The sequence below is a fragment of the Pleuronectes platessa genome, chromosome 8, assembly GCF_947347685.1.
Source record: "Pleuronectes platessa chromosome 8, fPlePla1.1, whole genome shotgun sequence".
In the NCBI taxonomy this organism is placed as follows: Eukaryota; Metazoa; Chordata; class Actinopteri; order Pleuronectiformes; family Pleuronectidae; genus Pleuronectes; species Pleuronectes platessa.
The window spans coordinates 7030718-7041364 of NC_070633.1; the positions used below are offsets into that span (position 1 = coordinate 7030718).

Sequence of the window (10647 nt, forward strand, 5' to 3'; positions counted from 1 at the left end):
CTACACCCAGATCCCCTCTGCCCACACCCTCTTTCAGTGCAGATTTTTCCTGTGGGCCTACAGGCTCTTGTGCTCAAACTGCCGGCGTCAGCTGACCGGCGCTGGCCTCTACAGGACCATCCGCTGCGTCCTAGACCACCTCGGCTGGTACTTCATGGGCAGGGAGTACCTAGAATGCGGCTGGTTTTGCAAGAGGAAGTACGCGGCGTGGGCCCAAGACATCGTGAGTCAGCTGGACATGGCTCACCAGGCGCAGTTTCTGGCTGTACAAGTAGGCTGCAATGTTAAAGCCTGTGCTAATGCCTGCTGTGTGTTGCTGACAGTAGTCACCTCGTGTCTTTACAGGTTGTCTTGCGACAAGAGGGTGGTGGGGCTGATGAAGGCCCGCACTTTGGGCAACAGCGCGACTCGCCTCCGTGCCGCTCTGGTGGAGCAGCACAACAAAGAGTGGTTGGGGCTGACCCTGCGCTACCTGTCCGTGCTCGAACAGCTCCAGGTTTCGGCTCTGCAGCTGGTGACGGTGCCGCCCATGAAACCCATCGCCAACGTGCCTTGGATGATTTCCGTCTACGCAAGGGAGGCCTTCGGTCGTCTGGAGGAAAAGAAAGCCAGGTTCACGTGGAAAGCACACACAAACGTGACGTGGTCCGGTTCTCATTTTTAGATGACTAAGAAGCTTGCGGATGACACTGCCGGGACGGCCGCCTGGCCTCACTCTTGTCAGACTGCTCATTTCACATCTTGCCCATGTGTTGTTGCGATTTGTCATCATATAGGCTGCAGTGAGTATGTAAATGTGGGTGGAAGGGATGTCGCTTTATTTATATATACACTATAATATCTACAGCTTCATATTTACGCCCATGACAGAGTTGAACAGTGTTGGCTTAATATATCTCCCTCCTATTTCCGATTTGGAAGAGTCGTTTCATCCACCGGACGGGGTATTGGGGAAAAATAGAAAGAGGGCGCCCGGGAGAAAAATGGCCCCTCAGGTCCTGCCCAAAGAGTATTCTCCGGCAGGCGAGCCGTCCGCCCAGCCTCTCGTGCTGCATGGGCCCCAACTCAAACAATGCATGCCAGCTTTTGCCCAAACTTTTTCTGCCTTCCCCTCTGTTGGTCCCTCCCGGTCAATCTCACTCTCTGTGCATAATAATTAATTGGGTCATGGTTATTAGTCTGATCTAATAAGAATCCATCATGGGCTGAAAAACTCAATAAGCAGATGTGCTTTTTGTACAAGTGGCGTGTAAAGCAGGCATTAAAGTGGTCTTTAAAATTAGACATTATACTCAAGTTTTTCCAGTTAAAAGTTTGTGAATTTGAACCTTGTACCTACTTGCACAACTCTGGAATCATACTGAAGTAGGCAAGAGTCACCCTGTGTGCACCATGGATGTGCAGATAGATTTTCATGACAATCCATCCATTAGTTGTAGAGATATCAGTCTACAAACCAGGAGAGGCACTGCCATCAACTGCATGGATTTTAACATTTAAAAAAAGGAAAAAAGACTAGACACTTTTATGGAATCACAGACATGTGTCAAAGAGTGAGGAATTAAACATTTTATCTGTCTCTGTCCAAATGAAACAGATACACCCTCTTTATTCCTCTGATGAATGAGAGTCTAGGTTCATACATGCACAGCAACTAAAGACTTCTGCTCTATACATCCTAGGGTCAGCTCAGTTTCATAATTGAATTCCATCTACTCCATTCTATACAGAACAGTACTAAAAGTTTTTCCTCTCGATTCTTCATACGCTGGATGTGACAAGCTAATGGCTTCCAGTTGCTTATTTCATTAGAAAAAAACATATTCCAACTTTCAGAATACTGAAATGAAATTAAGCTATTCGTGATTCGTCAAACCAAATCCATGTCTTGGCACGTTGCCTGTAGCTACCTGAGCATAGTAATTTAGGCATTGGCTATTGAAAAGCTGCAGAAATGGAGCGATCGCAGTCCCCTAAAGCAATCATATTGATGCATTTAGCTGTTAAGTGAAGGGATACGGCACATATTATAAAATTGAAACACTGATGCACTACATTTATCAAGTCAAATTCTGTATCAGTGTTTTCAGTTCGTGCTGAAACCAGGCATATGGCCGGTGGGTGAATTTAAGCATATGGATAGGTCCAGTTCTACACTGTAGTAAAGGGAAAGGCACTCTTTCATGACGACCTTTGCCTGCTAATTGCTCATTACGTTCCACGCTATCAATTACACATCACACTGTGAAAATTGTATGTAAATCGAATGATAGTTGGAAAACAAAGCTTAATTCCTGTTTCCAGTAGCTGGCGCAATCACTATTATTACACAAAGACATATAGATGCTCTCCCAGCCCCCTCACCTCCACAATCGTCTTCTACTTGTGACATCCATTTCAACAGCACGGCTAGAATTACTGTCACTCTCTATGTTACATGTAGGTGTTTGCATCTTATTGGTTAGTTATGCCTAAAGTATGCATTCCCAAAGTCTCTGATGTAATATGCAGAACAGTTAAGAGTTTGGTGCCTCTCTGTCTGGGGCATCTGAGTTAGATATAAAAGTCCATGAGCGTGGACACTACAATGTACTGCTAGTTGGCCCTTTATCTATAATCAGACCGCTGGTATTGCTTGGAGAGAGCAGGAAGAGTATGTGCAATATGACAGGGTCTACTCTCATAATGTTGTACAGATGTAATGTGAGGATGGTCAAAATATACCTCACCAACGGTTGCAGTGAAAACTAAAAAAAAAATCATTTCACTATTCTTTCATGTTGATTTTCTGCATTGCAAAAGCTAAATTCTCATTGTTTTATTTCTCTCTACAGGTGTCAGTAAGAACACAAGATTTTTTTTTTATTCAGCCAAAATATTTGTATTTCATTCCAGTTTATACATTATACAAATGAAGACAAGCTTTTTCACTGGTAATTATAAGCTTGAAAGTGGATTTTAAGTTTACCACAAGCACCACATAATTCCCAAAGTGTCTTAATTTCTGCAGTTTTTGTTGCTTCTGGCACTTAGATGTTTATGTTAGGCAAACATGTCAACTGGCATGTGAACTAGCAGGACATTCACACTGTCACATTGGGCCCATTCCCTGTCTTGCTTTCTTACATATTTTTCTTGTTTTTCTTTGCCATATTTTCCTGCACTTATGTGATACCTTCTACTTTTGGCTGTGTTAATATTCACGGCAACTTTTTGCTGCATCGCTGTCTATGAGAATCAAAGCTTATCATTGAAGCTACTAAGCATTGTGACGTGAGAGGCCTTCTATACTGGCCTCTGCGCCATAAACCATTAAACAGTCTAGTGGATAATTGCTGAAGGAGAATACCATATATGCTATGTTGAGAAAAAATAACCTCTGAGACCCACACACAAACATGCAATGATCCAACAATAAGTCAGTAAGATACGGTCAGACACCACAGCACACAAAGGATTGGGGACTAAGCAGGGAGTTACGTAACAGAAAGTATTAGCGCATAATAAATATCTATATGTCCTGTTATAAAATCCCAGAGAGATGGAGAAGACACAACCAGAGATCTCTCTTATAAAAGCTGTTAAGAACTTCTAGTGGCTCAAATGTAAACCATCAGGATTTGAACAGGGACAGGGCTTTATGGAGCTGGACCAGGTGTCTTGTCAGTGTTTTAAGCGGAGACACTTTAGTGCTATTTTGTGCTTTTGTGGTAATGCTGCTGTGCCACGACAATGCTCAACGAGAGTAAAGCACCTTTGGGACACAGCCTGAGTCAGAAGGGCTGTCTCTTTTAGTATATCATATCGTTACAGCATACGCTGTAATATGCATATACTTTCTACAGAAAAAATGTGAATATAGATAATAAATATATGTTTGTGTGTGTGGGGAGGGGTGCAAGTTGCCGGCAGCAGGGCGCTTAAGTGGCAGTGTTGCTGAGTAGGTATCAGTGAGGATGAGGTCATATGTAAAGGGGTTGCTTTGGTGAAAGAATGTGCTGTGGTTGGTGGGTGACTGACGAGCACCGATAAACCTGACAGCTTATGACAGCCGAGCACATGACTCTGTGTCCTGCATGAACTAACGCAATGCTTAATTTAGGGGAAAGCACATACGTCTTTTCGTTAGGTTGTGGTTATTAATCAAAGATTTTTTTCTAGTGTTTATTTACTTTTTGCATGTATTTTCTTTAGTTGCAGTTTGTTGAGCCCCCAGGGCCAAACAGTGTAATTTAGGTAATTGTCACCATGCATGTAGCTGCCGTGAGAAGACGGTATTTTCATTAGACACACAGGACAACATATCATCATGACAATGAAGGAGAAACATTTATAACTTAAATGTTGCTATAACAACAGAGCTACATACAGTGATTAAGTGGAGACATTTACAGTCCATGATGGTTGAGGTTGTCATTATACATAAAACACTATTGCACCTTGCAATAGTGGGCCCATAGGCATAGGGTTGAAGAGACTCTTGATTACTTGATTAGCCCAGTGACTTTCTTTGCTCTTTAAGTCACCTCAAAATCCCATGTGACTGACAAGAGCTAAAAATGAAATGATCCTACTGCAAAGTAATGTATTTATGTTATTCATATGGAGCTCCACTGTCTAAAGACAATTAGAAAAATAAAGAGTGATCTGTACTGTTGCAACAGGATGACATGTTTTTCATTACCATGAACACACATGTTCATTTACTTTTAAACCACACTTCTGCTGTACATATTCAAACCAAATGTGAATTAATCCACAAGTAAAAAATAGTCCCCAACAAATAAAAAAATACTGCTATTTAAGAATCACTTGCAAAAAACATTAGGGTTAATCTAAGGTTCGGTGGCTCAAGCACACCTCCACATGCAAAAAAGTGGACTCACTAGGCATTCATCCTACAATCAATGGACTTCAAACTCAACGCCAATTGCTTAAGACACTGCTACTGTCAAGGTTTGGAGCAATAAATGGGAAATCACAGAAGTGAGGCTGCAAAGAATCAGTCAGTGTTTGGAATAGAAAAATTAATCGCTGAATCAACTAGCTTATGAATTGAGAGTTAATAACCAAATAGTTTCATTCTTTTATTTAACATTTCTGAAAAATACGTCAAATATCTTGTCTTAGCTTCAGGACAAGACTTTGTATCTTTTCTTTGTTTTATATGATGTTAAAGGTAGTGTTGGTAACTTGTTTCTGAAAATAATTTTTTCTTCTTTGTGGAAATCCTCCATGTCCCCATCGCTATCCATAAATTAATTTGAAAAACAGAGGAAAAGTAGCTGGTAACTGTAGTAAACAAATTAAATGATTAGTCGCTGTACCTGTCTGTCACTAACTGATCTACCTACTTGCCCCTTAAGATATGCACCGCTGAAGCAGAGATGATATCCAGAAGTTAATGAGCAAGTCACAGAAAAGTTAGCTTCTAGCAGCCAGTGCTCTATCATATGGGCGTAGCTGATGGGAGGGGGTGGAATGTATTGGTTGCAATTTTTCAAAATGTAGCTTGTTCTTGCTTTAAACTCAATGTATTTGGGTTTCGGAGAGTTGGTCTGACAAAACAAGCAATGTAAGGATGTGATGCTAAGAAAGTACGTACAAGAAATAGGTTTATTCCTCCATTTCATCACAAAATGATTATTGAACTGCACTGAACATCACATATTGATGTTCTATAACTGCATCAAAAGTTAACCAAAGTGACAGTTTCTTCAGAAATTGTCCTAATCTTTGACACGGAAGGATTTCAATATTGTTGTTCTTAATTCTGTCACTCATCCCTCTCACTGCATCTCTAAAAGTGATCGACTGTACAAAGCATAACACTGGATGTGCTCTTGACTGCGGAGCTGGTGAAGGTTTAGATGTTGATTAATGGACCTGCTTGTTATAATGCCTGTTCATCCAAAAGCATGTTTGTTCCTGTGTTTCTCCAACACTCACTGTGTGAGACTGACTGAGGGTGTGATGTTTCTGTCTGCATAAGGGTGTGGTTTTACAACTAAGTATTGCTGGAATGAACTGAATGTAATGGTGTGTGAAGTGTTCATAAGGTTTCAGAGCGTCGATAAATGTGAATTTTGCAGCTTCCTCTGCCGCCCGGGTCAGAATAATAATCAAACTAAAGGTGAAAATTAACATTATGGACCTCTCTCATACTCATCTGTCATCCATCTGTTAACCAATCACTCCTTCAGAACATCAGCTCTTATCTCTACCCCGATTGTCTCCATCAATCCATTTCTCATTCTGGTTGTTCACAAGGGAAAAATACAACTTTTTGGCCTCTACTAATTTACTAACCCCTCTTCCAAACCCCATCAAACTGTCCAGGATGATAGAAGGGAATATATCCTCTGCTTTCGACTCTGCTTTCGACTTATCCTAAGGATAAGTAACATTGTCGAAAGCAGGGGATATATTCTCTTCTATCATGGAGGATTTAGAAGACCACCCAGAGTTAATGAGGGGTTTTAAAACATAAGAGAAAAAGCAGAGCAGACAATGAAAGAAGAGCGTTATTTAAGGAGAGTATAGTGTGTGGGTGTGTGTTGAAGAGAGTGATTGATGATTTTTTTGTGCATTGTGAGTTTTTAAGTGATTAACTTCCACAGATTCTCCACAACAGTTCCATAGAAACTGGTTTAGTCACCCTAATTATATTTATGTATGAACAACACCCATCTCCACTTACACTCAGTTAGCAGTTTATCTGGTACACCCAAGTGATGCAGTCTAATACAATCAGCCTGCAATAGATCTTCACTTCATGAAGCTTATTAAATTGTTTTAGGGAGGGGTTGAATTAACCTAAACACGAAAACTACCATTCATTAAAGTGTGATTTTTGTATGATGTTTTTAAATGTTAAAATCATACATTACTGTAATATCCTCACGACCACACGATGGTTAGCTTAAATGTTTGTTTATTATCCACTGCACACCGACATAGCATAGCCCCAGGCATCACTTCTTCTCTGCTATTGTTTCTCTAACCCTGTGTCTTATCCCCTTCACCCCAGCGTTACCTCCCCCTAGTGGAGGAGTGCAGCTAGGCTTTTCTCTGAACTTACAACATTCCCTCCCCTCAGAGAAAAACTAGTAGAAGTTAACACCCAAATTCATTAAACACATGAACACACATTTTTTCTTTTTTTTTTTTAACTATATATAACTATATCTCTATTCCCATATATACAACCCTCAAGAACATCTTTAAGCTAGGGATTCGGGTGGACTACCTCATCCCAGTGAGATTCCAGGACGCATTCTTGTCCTGTGGATGTGGAACTCACTACTAAACTAACCATAGCCATTCCAATCATACAAAGTCTTTTTTTTTTTTTTTTAGCTTGCCGAGAAGTAATCAGGAGCCTTTCTAGCTCGCTGAGACCTTCTCACTGCTGATTGTTCCTCTGCCGCAAATGGCTCTGTCAGTTCATCGGCTGTTTCTGCTGCCGTGACGTCCTCATCAGCGCAGAAAGATGTCTCAGGTCCGATTGGTGGTTCCACTAGTGAAGCCTCAGGTAAGGCCTCCTGTTTCTTTGGCGATGGGGAACTTCTGCCACGGACTTGGTCAATGTGTCGCCTCACCACTTCTCCGTTCCCGAGTGTGACTTTGCAGGATACGGGACCAGTCTTTTCTGTTACGGCCCCAGGTATCCATGTTGGTCCTGAGCTGTAGTTACGGGTGAAGACGAAGTCTCCTTCCTCAAGCATCCTTGCTCTGGCATGCCTGTCATGGTAATACTTTTGTCTCTCCTGCTTCTGCGAAATCTGGGTGTATTAAGTCTAGCGTTGACCTCACCTTCCTACCGACCAATAACTCAGGATTGAGGAGTTATACGGTAGCTGAACAGTGCTCGTGCGATTTTGGTTTCAATTGAATCTCCTGTGCTCTTCTCAACAAGTGACTTAAAGGTTTGCACTGCCCTCTCCGCTAAGCCATTAGAAGAGGGGTGATATGGTGCCGTAGTGATGTGATGTATCCCATTCTTTTCTATGAATTCGTGGAACTCTTCACTGGTGAAACAACTACCATTATCCGACACCATCACCTCAGGTATGCCGTGTTGACTAAAACTCTGTCTCAGGCACTCAATCGTGACAGCAGATGTTGACCTACTCACCGCATGCGCTTCAATCCACTTTGAGTATGCGTCCACTTGAATCAGAAACATTTTCCCTTTCCAGGGACCTGCATAATCCACATGGATTCTTTCCCATGGCTTGTCTGGCACTTCCCACGGATGTAATGGGGCCACTGGAGGACTGTTTCTATTTTCCTGACATGTCAAACAGGCTTTCACCCGCTCCTCCACCTCGGCATCCATGTTCGGCCACCACATGTAACTGCGTGCCAACCCCTTCATCCTAGTGATGCCTGGGTGGCCTTGGTGAAGCTGCCTCAACAAAGCATTTCTTCCCGGTGGAGGGACAACCACTCGTCCTCCCCACAGTAAACATCCTTCTTGTGTGCTGAGCTCATTCTGACGCCGGGTGTATGGTGTGAATGCCTGATTTTCCACTTCCCTTGGCCACCCTCGCAGGATGTATTCTCACACTCTAGCCAACACCGGATCTTTGTCAGTCCATTGCTTTATCTGCTGTGCATTAACTGGAGGTGTTTCGACATCTTCAAACAGCATTATTCTCTCTTCTCCCTCAGACATTTTCTCCTCTTTACCTTCCAGTGGCAGTCTGCTCAGAGCGTCCGCGTTTGTGTGGTCTCGGTCTGCCTTGTAGAAAATGGTGTACTCATACGCTGCCAGTGTGACTGCCCATCTCTGTATCCGGGGCGATGCCATCTGCGGTATGGCTCTCATTTCACTGAATAGTGAGATTAGTGGCTTATGATCTGTCACAATAGGGAATTGTCTCCCGTACAGATATTTATGAAATTTCTTTACTCCAAAAACCACTGCCAGCCCCTCCTTGTCTAGCTGGGAGTAGTTTTTTTTCAGCGGGATTGAGGGTCCTTGACACGAATCCTATCGGTCTGTCCGAGCCATCTGCCATTAGTTGGGAAAGTATTGCCCCCACCCCATAGGGCGAGGCATTACATGCCAAGATGAGAGGTTGCTATCATAATGCACTAACACCCTACAGGATTGCAGCAGCTCTTTTGACTCCTCAAATGCCTTCTGCTGCCTTGAACCCCATGACCATTTTTCCTCTTTCTTTAACAGTGTGTGTAGCGGGGCCAGTAGCGTGGAGAGTTTTGGTAGGAATCTGTGGTAATAATTTAATAACCCCAGGTAAGCTTTCAACTCACTGACATTTTGTGGTTGAGGGGCTCCAGCGATAGCCTCCATCTTGTCTGTCAGCGGACGCAACCCGCAGGCATTTATTTTATGTCCAAGAAACGCCACCTCTTTCCCAATGAACTCACATGCTTCTTTTTAGCCTGAGACCACTGTTCTCCAATCTACGGAGTACTTTCTCTAGGTGTTCCAGGTGTTTTTTTTTCATTGGGTCCTGAGATCAGAATGTCATCTAAGTAGATGGCCACGTTTGGGATGCCACCCAGGATGCCCTCCATGGTTCTTTGGAAAATCCCAGGACTTGACGCTACCCCAAATGGTAAGCGGGTGTAGGTAAACAGGCCTTTGTGTGTGTGGTGACAGTGACATACTTCCTAGATTCTTCCTCCAGGACTACCTGCTGATAGGCATGACTCATGTCTAATTTGGTGAAGTGTTGTCCCCCATTCAGCTGTGCAAAGAGGTCATCCACTCTAGGGATTGGATACTGATCCAGCCGCGATGCTCGATTTACTGTGAGTTTATAATCCCCACATATTCGAATTGACCCGTCCGGCTTCCTGACTGGGACAATGGGCGCTGCCCACTCTGCATACTGCACTGGCTCTATGATCTTGTCATCTTGCAGCCTCTGTAGCTCTCTCTCTACTAGTGGTTTTAGAGCATATGGCACCGGCCGTGGTTTGCAGAATCTTGGCTGAGCCTCCCTGTCTACATTAATCTTTGCTTTGAAATTCTTAAGCTGTCCCAGCCCTTCCTTAAACACTTCATTATGTGTCCTGAGTATCTCTTCCAGCTGAAATGGAGGCGTGAATCCACCTTGTTTACCAACTGATCTGCCAGGCCCAGCGCCCTTAGCCAACTTCGCCCCAGTAGGTTAGGTCCATCCCCCTCGATTATCACCACTGGCAATGTCTTGTCTGTGTTTTCATTCTGCACCTGCACTTGTACCCTGCCTAGCACTCTGAGCCTCTCTCCTGTATAGGTTTTCAATTTTAGCAAGCACGGCTTCATTTCGGATATGGCTATTGTCTTACAAAGCTGCACATATTGTTGTTTGCTTACTATGGTCACCCCACAGCCAGTGTCTATTTCAAACATATACCTCTTTCCCATTTATTTTCACCGGGCGCGTGATGGAAGCCACTTAGGCTAATTCTTGGGACATACTGTATATGGTGTGAGTGCTACTCTCCTCTGTGTCACTTTCTCCTTCACCTTCTCTTAGCAAATGTGTACGCCGCTCTCTGCTAAAGCCTCTGCCTTCGCCTCTCTGCCCTTTGTACATGGCTCTATATGCATTAGATGCTGCTGCCTTAGATCTGCAGGCCATTCTAATATGTCCCCTCCTACCACAGTTGTAGCAGAGCGATGTA

General features: G+C 43.3%; 1 pseudogene; it reads right to left on the minus strand.

Moving 5' to 3' along the window:
• Positions 1-7355: 7355 nt before the first annotated feature.
• Positions 7356-10372, minus strand: LOC128445561 (uncharacterized protein K02A2.6-like; annotated as a pseudogene).
• Positions 10373-10647: the final 275 nt, after the last annotated feature.